Source organism: Coregonus clupeaformis, unplaced genomic scaffold (genome assembly GCF_020615455.1).
Source record: "Coregonus clupeaformis isolate EN_2021a unplaced genomic scaffold, ASM2061545v1 scaf6142, whole genome shotgun sequence".
NCBI lineage: Eukaryota > Metazoa > Chordata > Actinopteri > Salmoniformes > Salmonidae > Coregonus > Coregonus clupeaformis.
In genome coordinates, this window is record NW_025539596.1 from 1 (window position 1) to 12215 (window position 12215).

A 12215-nucleotide genomic window follows, 5' to 3' on the forward strand; every position below is an offset into this window, starting at 1 on the left:
CGGACTCAGACAGTATTTATATCTAGCCTAGTTGTAAAGAAACTGGACATCTGCACAGTTTCACATTGAACATCACTCTGTCGTTTAATGACATAAAGCACGCATTCTGACAACCCATTAATCCACGCAGCACACTGTAGTAAACCACCAACAACGCATTACGCAATTACACGTACAGCTTTAAATCGTCGTACCATACATAACATTTCCCCCCTTTTTCCAAAACCAGGGACTGGTACCATATAAAATGTCCATAGGGCAAGAACCTAGAGGATACAAGAAATAAACATTAACCCTTAAACGGATGGACTCTCCAAACTAGCCAGTTCAGTCCATTAACCCTGGAGGTTGACTAAGACACCTAACTGAGCCCAAGAATGAAAAGAGGTTTAGTCCCCATGGCAGGGCGAGTTCGTGCCCAGATGCCTTTCTTCCACCGTCACCGCTTGTGGCTCTGGGCCTTGGGAACCGGCCAGAGGCTGGGGCTCAGGTGGTAGTGGGTGGAGGAGGTCCCTCCGGTGGCGTCTCTGGCCTGCATGTCTGTTTTGTGTGCCTTCGTGTTCCTTGAGGGCAGGGACTTTTCTGAGGCGGCTGGCGTGCCAGCGTGAGATCCATTGCTCATCATGAATGTGGCGGGCCCCAGTTGTCAATTGACCTGCAAGGGGTCCGACCAGAATGAGGCCATTTTGTTGCACCGAACATTGAGGCCGTCCGCCGGACCCAGTCTGACACTTGAATGATCGACTTCTTCACCCTGTGTGCCTTGTCAAAACGCTTTGTTTCATTGCTCTTTTTGGTGCCTGGTCACTGCCTTTGCTGTTCTTGGTGCGCCTAGTCGCGGTTCTGCTACTCTCTGTGTTCTGAGTCTGTTCAGTGGCAGTTCCATCTCACGACCTAGCATGAGGGATGCCGGGGAGACCTGTTGTTGTAGTGTGTTTGCTTGCTCTGTAAGCATTAGCGTTTGATTCAAAGTAAAAAGATTGCACCCCTGGACCAGGTGCGCTCTGATGCCGTTCTTCAGCGTTTGGTTGAAGCGTTTCCACCCCTCCGTTAGCTTGTGGGTTGTAGTAGGCCGTGGCGGATGTGTTTGATTCCTTGTTGCTGAGAATGAGGAGAACTCGGCAGAGGGTTAGCTGGGGCCCCATTGTCCGTGGTAAGGGGTGAGGGGTAGGCTCCCACCTTGTGAACAGGCTGTCTAGGATGTCCACGATGGCCTGTGCTGTGACAGTTCCGACAGGAACCACTTCTGGCCACTTAGAGTGGAGGTCATACACCACCACCAGGAAGCGGCTGATGGTGAGGGGACTGCATGTCCATGGATCTCGCTACAGATGTCCAGTTGGATGTGCTCCCCAGGGGGTGGGACGGCCATGCGAGAGGCTGCAGGGGGGCGGACTGTCCTGTTTTCCCACTGGAGGCATGCAGCACAATCCCTGACCAGGGCTTCAATGTCGTGGGTCGATGCCTGGCCACCACACAAGGTACGAAGATCGCTGTTTGACCTGGACTATGCCCAAGTGACCCTACGTGCGCCATGGATAGAACACGCGTACGCAGGCCACTCGCGGGACCACAGTGCAAAACCCCCGAGAGACACAGACTTCTTCCCAGCAAGAAAGTTCGTGCTTCACTCTGGCGAAAGTCGCCAGCTCTTTCCGGCACATGTGCTGGCCATCCAGTGCGTATGTAGTGCGCAGGGTAGACAGTGTGGGATCCTGGTTCCGATGCTTGCTTCCAGCTCCTCCAGTGGGACGACTGACTGAAGAGGAGCATAGAGAGCATTGTGTACAAGCTCTGTTTCGTTTGTCGTCTAAGCAAGACGGTTGGAGTAGGAGCGTCAAAGGAGCGTGAGAGGAGGTCTCGCCACCACGTTTATCCCTCCCGGAGTGAACTTCAGCTGATAGTCATGACTGTCTGAACGGTCGGCCCATCTGTGCAGCCGAAGTGGCTTGTGGCCAGTTCCTGATGCTGACAGTAAGCGTTGTGAGGGACTGGTGAGTCGGTTCCGGGAGTTGTGAACAGACGGCCATATAGGTAGAGGTGCCACCTTTCGCACGCCCACCACACAGGCCAGTGCTTCTCGTTCGCCCACAGAGTACCGTTGTTCTAGGGGGCTCCAGGCCTGTGGCGAAGGCGACGGCCTCTCAACCGTTATTCTGCAGCTGTGAGAGGACGGCTCCTAGTGGTCCAGCTGAGGCGTCACATGTGACAATGGTGTGGCAGACGGGGTCAAAAGTGAGCCAAGACTGGGGCTGTGGTGAGCTGGCTCTTTCAGTGAGCGGACTGCGTCTGAGCAGGCTGCCGTCCAGGCCCATGGCTCATCCTTCTTGAGGAGCTGGCGAAGGGGGCGCTGTGGTCTGGTAGTGGGGCAGAAACCGGAGGTAGTAAGCTGTCATGCCCCAAGAATGAGGCCACCTGAGAGGCTGAGGTCGGTTCGGGATCCGGTGGACGGCTTCCAATGGTTCCGGACATGGGAGGGCAATGCCTTTGTCGACAGGCGGAAGCCCACAAACTCGACGGCTGGAGCTGCAAAGGTGCACTTTCCACCGTTCAGGGTCAGGTTGTTCCGCAGTAGAGCACTGAATACTCTGTGGAGCTTCGATAATCATGGATGTGGAGGTCAGGGCGTGGGACCACGATGTCATCCAGATAGGACCGCCACCCCAGGTATTCCAGCGAGGATGGTGCTCATCACCTTCTGGAAGCAGCTGGGGGCGGAGCTAAGTCCAAAAAGGCATGGTATATCTGAACACGCCAGCGTGTGTGACAAAGGCCGAGAGTCTCCTGCTAGCTGCATGGAGGGGGTCCTGAAGATAACTGACGAAGGTCAAGCTTCGTGAAGATCGTGGAGCCATGGAATTGTGCGGTCAGCTCCTCAGCTGTAGGCAAGGGGTACTTATCCGAGACAACGGCCTTGTTTACAGCACGGAGATCCCACACAGGTCCGGATTCCACCGGATTTGGTTGCAATGACCAAGTTTGGAAATCCAGGGGGCAGCGTTGACTGGCTCAATGATGACCTGCATCCAACTGTGTGACTGGAGATCTTTTGTGACATCATCACGCAAAGTAAAGGGAATGCGCCGCAGGGGCTGCATGACTGAAAGTACTTCCCCGGATTCAATTTAAGGGGCCTGTGAGTAAGTTGCTGTGAGGCAGCCCAGTCCATCAAAACAAGAGTCGGCCAGTTCTGTTGCCATGTGCAGGTAACCTGGTAGATAGCTGACCCACTGTCATCTCTCAGTGTGAATCCCAAGCCTGGAAGAGGTCGAGGCCGGGAGGTTGGTGCACCCCGCTTTGCAACATGAAATGTGAATGATGGCAGATGTTTGGTGCCGTAGGTACTGGGGACCTGGAGGGTGCCTACAATGTCTATCGTAGATCTACCGTACCCACACAGGAGCAGTGGAGGGCTGTTGGAGTGGTAGGTGACTGGAAGAAAACTTGTAGTAAGTGGCAAGGTTGAGCAACGACACCGTGAAAGCCCAGTATCCAGCAGCAAAAGCAGCAAACCTTACTCCTCACCCAGCTGCACAGGCATGTCCTGAAGACACATGGTTGGTGGAGACGGTTGGATTCCGTGGTGTTCATGTTGAGAGGAGATGAAACGAAGGGCCTATTCTGCGGTGGGGAGCTATAGTAGCAGGGGCAGAAATCCACACACTGCAGCAAAGTAGATTGTATTTTGAACAGTTCTTGCATATTTTCCCCACCGGCTCAAGGTTTGGAAGCCCTTGAATTGTGAGGAGCTAGCCCCACGGTTGCCACAGCTAGTTCTGTTTGTTTGTCTGAAAGTCTGCTGCACGGGCATGTCGGTGTCTGTGTCCATGCAGCTATCGACGCTGGAGGCGTGGCGTAGGTGGGATGTAGTAGCGCCTGGGCTGAAGCTGCTGTGTGTGAGAATGGCTGGGGGCCGAGTGTATGCTGCAGAGCTGTCTGTTACATAGAAGAGCATTCCAACGCCGCTTCAACCTGGAGTGCTATTTATTAGCTCCATCTAGTTGTAAATCTATCCGATTCCAAAACAGTTTTCTCCTTGTCTTTTCACATAACGTCCTCTATCAACTGATCCCTGATGATCGTCCTGAAGTGTCCCGAGTTACAAGAGCTAGCCAAATCCTCAGATTACATGAGCTTTGAAATGGACTCACCCGGCCCGTTGGTGTTCTCTTCCGTAGCCGAGGTCGGAGGAGCACTCGGCTCTTTCCGGCGAAGTGGTTCCGTAAGAGGCTGACTGCAGCAGTGAATGTGGGAGCGATCCAAGGGCTCTGAAAATCCTCTGTCCCTCCTGTACCAAGGCAGTGACGGAGCAGTGCTGTCCTCCGCTTGTGTCGGAGATTGTAGAAAAGTCCATAGCCTAAATAAGTGTTGTAAAACTATCAAGCCAGTTATTCCACGGGACTGGAGGTTCGCTTGTGGCACGGCGAGGAATGGTGCTGGCGGTGGTAAACTGAATTCAGCCATCTTGATGGCCAATGTTATATCTAGCCTAGTTGTAAAAAGAACGGACATCTGCACAGTTTCACATTGAACATCACTCTGTCGTTTACCGACACATGTGCCACGCATTCCTGACAACCCATTCATCCGTAACGCATGCACACTGTCGTAAAACCATAAACAACGTACAGTACCGTCACAGCACGTCGTACCATAACAAGTATATCCGAGAGAGCCATGTTTCCGTGAAACAGAATGTGCGTTACAATCCCTGATGTCTCTCTGGAAGGAGGTCCTCGCCATTAACTCGTCAACTTTATTATCCAGAGACGGAACATTAACCGAAGCACATACTTGGAAGCGGTGGGTGGTGTGCGCAATATCTCCTGAGTCGGACTAGGAGTCCACTCCGAATATCTCTTCTCCTCCCGTTGGTGTTTTGGATCAGCCTCTGGAATCAGTTAAGTTGCCCTTGGGGAGTCGAACAAAGGATCCAATTTGTATTCCTGGTCATGCTGGTAATGCTGGTGAGATAACCGCTCTCTTATATCCCAAAGTTATTTCCGACCATTATGGGCTAATAATGTAAGAAATAACACATAAAAAACAAAATACTGCAAAGTTGCTAGGAGCTAGCATGGCTGCCTTATCTGCTTCGGCACCATCTTGCACATAAATGAGAGAACACCTCACTCTGACCATTTTACCGCTTACTAGCACAGCAGATTAGGCTGTTTTCATGTTATCCAGAGCGTTGGTGGACGTAACTGTGCTGCTGTAGCAACAATTGAATTTCCGCTTTTTTTGCAGACGTTTACTGACACCGGCCGTGATCAACGCGGTGTTGAGCGTTCGTACATCAGTTATTCTGGCGCTCTATACGACTCAGACGAGAGTGCTCAGAATCGGAGAAGATAGCCAGAATTAACAATTTTCCATTGAAACGCACAATGACTATACCACTTAGCTAAGAATTATGTGAATAATCAAGTAATAAATGTTGATAAAGTTTAGTTAGATAGCAGATAGTTAATATGCTGCCTGGCAAGTTCGATGTATTAGTAGCCAACTAACGTTAGGTAACTAGCTAACATACCGGTACATACTGCTGTAATGCTGTATGCGGTTCGTAAGAGATAAGCGAGCTAACAAATTGTCAGACAACGTAACTATTTGAAAAGTCCTGACTTTATTACATTTGTCTCAACATTTTCTTTAAGATTTGTCATAATTAGTTAAAGCAATGAATTTGTGTCCGCTGTAGTCGGACTCGCCATTTTCTTCAAATCTGAAAAAACGTTTTGAAGCCACGCCCATTTTCTGAAGAAGCATTATGTGCTCAACGAAGCATTTTCGAATTTAGTAAGACATTCGGGAAATTTTGGCATACTAACTATATCCATATTAAGTGATCAACAAGCATACTATATACTCAATTCACGTCACAAATAGTACGCTTTTAGTGCTTAGTATGAGTATTCGAACACAGCTTGTGTTTCCCCGTTCAATGCGTCATGAGCTTTTATGCATCCTGCTCTACGCACCTCTTAAGAAATGAACACCTGAGGGCGCCAAATACCAATACTGTGGGAGATTTTTCATCTCCGCCAACAGAAACACTTTTTTATCCTTATTATTTAAAAAACAAAAACAAATGGATGAAGAATGGATGCATTTATCTAATCCCCTCTCCAATCATAGTGGATGTATAAATTTAAAAATGCTTTGTCATTTTTTGTTCCTCATATCATAGCACATTGCGGATGCCTGTCTATGAAGACACAAGTTGCCAGAAACTGCTGTACATGCCACACTTTTTTTGTTAAATTTTCCAGGTATTCTAGAATAGCCGTTCATATTGATGATTAGCTGATGCATACAGTCCAGATTATTATATCTAATGTACAGTCCAATCAGTTGGCTGGTGACACCTTACTTGGGGAGGGGCTCATAGTAATGGCTGGAATGAAATTGAATGGTATCAAACACATCACACACATGGTTACCATGTGTTTGATAATTCATTCCATTTACTCCATTCCAGACGATATATGAGCCGTCCTCCTCACCAGCTTTCGTCTGTGGGTCATATCTTATTTTTATTTTTCAATTAACCAACACTTTAGAAACAATGAAATATATTTGTTTTACATTTTTATTAAATTTCAATGTGATCAAGGTTCAGGGCACTTTTATCAAAGATAGTAGAGAAAAACAAAAACCTCTCCTCTCCAGTTTGAGCTTTTATTTTGAAGGCTTTTTTGATTTTATTAAGCTGCAAAAGGAAAAACATGGGAAACTTTTTCGTAGGTTGTTTTAGGATAATTTACGCAGCAGTTTCCGAGAAGTAATGTAGCAGGAATGTGTCCTTTTCTCATTTGATAAAAAACATCCTCCCACCCGCGCTCCTTCGTCTCCTCAAAACCCATTGGATGAGTAAGCCAAAGGTCCCACCCCTCTGACCTTCTCCAATGGGTTTTGAGAAACGCCAGGAGTATGCAATTGAAATCTTCCTCTCTTGCAATTTGTGAGTGTAGTAAGTTAGATGGAAGGGGATATATATATATATATATATATATATATATATATATATATATATTTTTTTTTTTCTTTCTTTTTTTCTTTTCTTTTGAAAGCAAAATATAAGGGAGTTGTACTCAGTCTAGTAGGTGGCGGTAATGCAACAAATTGGATGCCAACCGCCGTTAAACCTCATTGAAGAAGAAGAGATCCTCCTCATGAGAAGCATAAACTGTATGCAACTACCTATATATGTCCTAGGTTTCAGTGTCACCATCAAGTTCCTCTTTAGACGGAGAAGCTCGTTCCAATTTTTAACAAGAAACATTTGATCCCATGTGGAAACACGTTTAGTGTGAAATTTTACCCTACAGTTTTGTTTTGCTTTCTCAACTTTGTCTTTGTGCACAACGCTGAAGAGGAACGACGAGCCTATTATTGGTGAGCTTCTGCATCACATGACTAAGAAACTAAAGTGTTACATAATGTATTTATTATAAATAGTTACCTGTATCATTAACGACTGCCTAATAGATGATTAGTGAGTTTAGAATGTTGCATATCTAGTTCGACCTCTTTTAAAGTCCCCTCTGATAACAAATACAGAAACCATAGCTACAATTAGTCCTCAGAATGTGGGTACATTTTCTTTTCAAAATCAAAGGAATATTTTATTACATATTGTAGCTTTACTGAAAATACGTTGAAACTTTATTCAACTCCTTGTAACTCACTTTTAAACGATCTGCGATTTCCTAAGGTGTTTTCACAGGAGGTACACTCCGCCTCGACCACAGAAGAAAGCGTTCTTATAAGCCGCATCCTGTCAAGTTCCTAGAGTTCTGCTGGAGCAAGAGTCGTCCCTGTGATGTAAGCTTCATGTAGATTGATAATGTACTATAACGTTAGTTGAGCACTTAAACAGCTTTTCAAATATTGTTATGAATATCTCCTACAAAATTGGACGCAATATTACTTGATAGGCCAAATGTTTAATTTCCCAACTACTTTACTATGAACCCTGACAAACCTTTCTGTGATTTCTACAGGATAAATAAGACACTGGAAGAGTACAAAACACTGTTCAACTCCATTAACGGGTAGGTGTCAGCACTATGCTATTTGCTGTACAAGACCAACTGCCGTAGTTGTTTTTGTAATCTATATTTTAAAAATGATTTAATGATCTATAATCCCCCCAGAATACTCTTACCCTGGTGGTGGTGTTAGCATCCTCACATCTGGGGCCATGGCAAACGCTACATAGGAATATTTCTCACGAGCTTGCCATAGAGGCTATGATGTTCCTTTTGATACTTTCACATATTGTCTCTGGAGCTTTATTTTACCTTACCAAATATGTGGGGAAATAAACCTGTTCTTATCGGGAAAAAATATTGACTTTTTAGGCCAACTTCATGGGTCTATTTCCGTATGGGGCACGTGTGTCTTGATTTGAGGAATTGAGTGACCTGACCAGTGGAAAGATGCTTCTGTCCCACACCAACACCAGTGGAGTGGCATTGCCACTGGTTTTTACTATTGGTATGTTGTACCTGTAACTTGCGTGTAACATAATCCATGTTTATCATACAGACATAAGAGAAAAGCATCACTCATCAGATTTGGTTGAGAATTACATTACCCAAATGATCACAAATGGAACAGGTACACTTATCCAAATGCTGCCCAAGAATGCACACAGTCTCACACCAAAACAATAATCTGCAACTTGGAAGTAATGTGAAATTATACACTTTCAGGATCAAGAGAGAGTAGGCTGTTCAAGGGGCTTCCCAGCAGAGATCCTGGATGCCCTGGCCCCTCTGAGCCAATCACTGCAAACTCCCATGGATGGAGTCTCACTCAGCGGTATTTGCATTGTGTCTGTGTACAATCACCAATGATAGGCTTTATGTATCCTCTGTAGCATTAATTGTGAACTATTCAGTGCAAATAATTGCAATCCAGACATATAACAGCAATGCAGACCTTAGGAAGTTCTACAAAAGTCCTGACCACAAGCAGTGATGGGAAAACGGAGTTTGTGTCAACTAGAAGGCCACATTCATTGTTCTAACTTAGCAAACAGTAGTTGTATATACAGTAATTCTTAAAAAAAACGGAAAATGTACTCGCATAAGATGACATTCATTGATAGGTTAATTGTTTTCTCTGTAGCATATGGTTCCCCATCTGGAACCCAGTGGCACCCTGAAAAGAATGCATTTGAAATGACAGAGCCAGCATACTTTCCCACACACTCCATTGGCTGTGAAGACCACTTTCTCATGGCCGATTTCTTTGTCAATGAAGGTAGTTATTACAGTAATGTGTTGCAAAATGTCACTGAATCTTTTGTATGTTTGTCTCAATATGAGCGTGATGTTATTGTAAAAGGGAGAGATTCTTGAATGTACCCCCTTGGCTGAACCATGAAGGGTGTGGTCAAGATCGAACTCCACCTGTTACAATATGATTTCAACCACTAATCTAAACCACTGCTTTTTTTCATTAACAGCTAGAAAAAATCTTCACAAATTTCAGGATGAAGAGGTGGAGAAGAGGGCAGTGATATATAACTTCCACAATCCTAGTGTACACTGGAATCAAGTCTGCCTTTGAACAAGTATATTACTTTTGATATAAGAGATCGTTTCCACAAAAATCAGTGCCTTTTGATATTTTAAGTAGAAATTGTGCATGCAAATATTGAATTTTAAAAGCTTGTTATATTAATTGGAAGTGCCCTTAAAATTTTTTTATATGAATAAAGACTGGCTAAAGTACAAAGATGCTATCTGTGCATGCTTTGCTGACTTCTAGGAAGATTTTAACCCATCTAACCCCAACATTTCTCCAAGTTCACCATCATTGTAGGGATGTAGGGAGGAGCTGTAGGGGGACGGGCTCATTGTAATGGCTGGAATGGAATTCATGGACCCGGTATCAAACATATGGAAACCACGTTTTGACTCCGTTCAGTTTTTCCCATTTCAGCCATTGCAGTGGGCACGTCCTCTGTGGCTCCTCCCAACAGCCTTCACTGGACTCCACCCTTAATGACTGCTGTCTCTGTTTTGGATACACACACTTACACAAACACCAGGCCCCTCCCAAACCCCCTGCTCTGTCTCCCCTCCACCCTTATCTCTTTTTAATTTTTCCTTACATCAGGGGTGTGAAATCATCCCCATATCTTCAAGTCCCAGGCCAATAGACTTGCTTGATCGTTGGAGGACTGAACTTAAAATTGGAAATGTTCTTTCTTTCTTTTTTTCCTGGTTGTTGGTTTAGGTTGTGCACTGGAAAAAGTTCAGTTTCATTCGTTGACATTTTTAAAACACATTTATTTTATTGTTCTATCACCATGATGATTTTATCATACATTATTATGACAGAAAGAAACCGAGAATATCATCCTGAGAGAAACACACAGCAGCCATCTTTCTACTCCTCTGCTCCCATCACATCTTTCTACTCCTCCACCCCTCCCCTCCCTTTATGATGTGCGTTTCAAAATATTCAACCTTTATCACGCAGTATTTAATTATTAAGTTGTATGTAATGTATCCGCCATCCTGTAGCTCAGTTGTTAGAAGCATGGCGCTTGCAACGCCAGGGGTTGTGGGTTCGTTCTCCCTACAGGGGGCTGAGTATGAAAAATGTATGCACTCACTAACTGTAAGTCGCTTCTGGATAAGACGTCCCGCTAAATGACTAAAAAATGTAATGTAATTGTAAAGCCCTAGTTATTTTTGTTGCTTGACAGTCATTTAATTTACTTAGTGATTCATTTTACGGTAAAAAACCTGTCCCACTTTTTCAAGTCAACCCTGTTAAGGAACTGAACTCTTGTTTTAATGGTGAATTTTTATTTTATTTTTTGAATGGACATATGAACATCTCAATAGTCAAATCAGTGTGTAAAAGCAGGTGAGCTGGTTCTATTCTTTTTAACCCATTTTCTGGTGTTTTTGTGGTGGAAAACTGAAGCGGGTCGAAAGAAGCTAACACTTCAACCCTATTTACCAATAGATAAGACAGGCCGAAAGGTTTTAACAATCGTTTATTTTGTTGAAGCTGGAATTCAATTGCATGGCCCTCCGTGCACACAAGCTTCCATTCCCTCTGTCACTAAGGGATTTATGGCTGATTTAAGATTAAGTCGTCAACCCTGTTACTTTATTTGGCACTTACTATAGTCATTGTTTAAATTTAACCTATTGATGGGAAAATGTGTATATGTTGAACATGTGCTCTTTATGACAAATATTAAAATAGGTGGAATAAAATCTCACCAAGTTACACACTCAAAAAGGCACCTAATTTGTGTAACGACCCAAAGTATTGTTTTTTAAAAATGGTACTGATATAAAACTACAATCCTGTCTACACTGGAATCAAGTCTGCCTTTGAACAATATATTACTTTTTATGGAGTATTGTTTTTGTGTATGTAATATTACACTTTATTTCAATAATTGTAATTTATTTTTGCGGCAACGACGAATGATTTCATTTCTGTAAATTGGGGAGCTGGATGTTTGATTTGTATATTTTGGTTAGAGGTTTTGAAAAGTTAAAGTAGGCTAACTAGAGAACAGTAAAGTTGTTCGTATGACTATGGTCGTCTTTTGTTTTTGAACAAACCTAAAAGCATATTTTCTTACATTATCCAACAAGCCAGTTGGTTGATTTGTGTAGCTTGAGGATTAAAAATGTTTTTAATATGAAGCTACAATTCAAAACAGAGAACATTTCACAATTGTGCAACAAGAACCAAATAAATAAACTACAAGATACGACAAAAAATACTTTTTATTCTAGAATATTTTCCCAATTCATGCCACATTCCCGCCATGTTGCTACAGTTGTCTCTTGTACTATTTTTTGGGTCAGGAAAAGTCCATCTTCACGTTCAATCGCCAGTGTCAGAAAGTTTACCATTGCTGCTGACGATAGCAAAAGTCCACATTTAAACTCAACCCAGGAAACAGGAGAACAAAAATAGATATTCCAAATGTAACTTTCCAAAATGCATTTTTATGCACAAATAACACTCAGATATTAGAGACTTAAAATGACATTTGAGTAACATTTTACACATCAAGCTGACTGAAGACTGATCTCAATCACGATACTACTGTAAATGTAATGCCAGTATGGAACATTCAAGCTGTCAAAAATACTTTTGAAACAGGCCTATCAAAGATCGCATTGAGTTGCAAATTACTTGATAACATGCAAGTACAT

At 43.9% G+C, this 12215-nt stretch overlaps 1 pseudogene; it reads left to right on the plus strand.

The window, feature by feature from the left end:
- The first annotated feature begins 7593 nt into the window (after positions 1-7593).
- LOC123490975 lies at positions 7594-9604 on the plus strand (annotated as a pseudogene).
- Positions 9605-12215: the final 2611 nt, after the last annotated feature.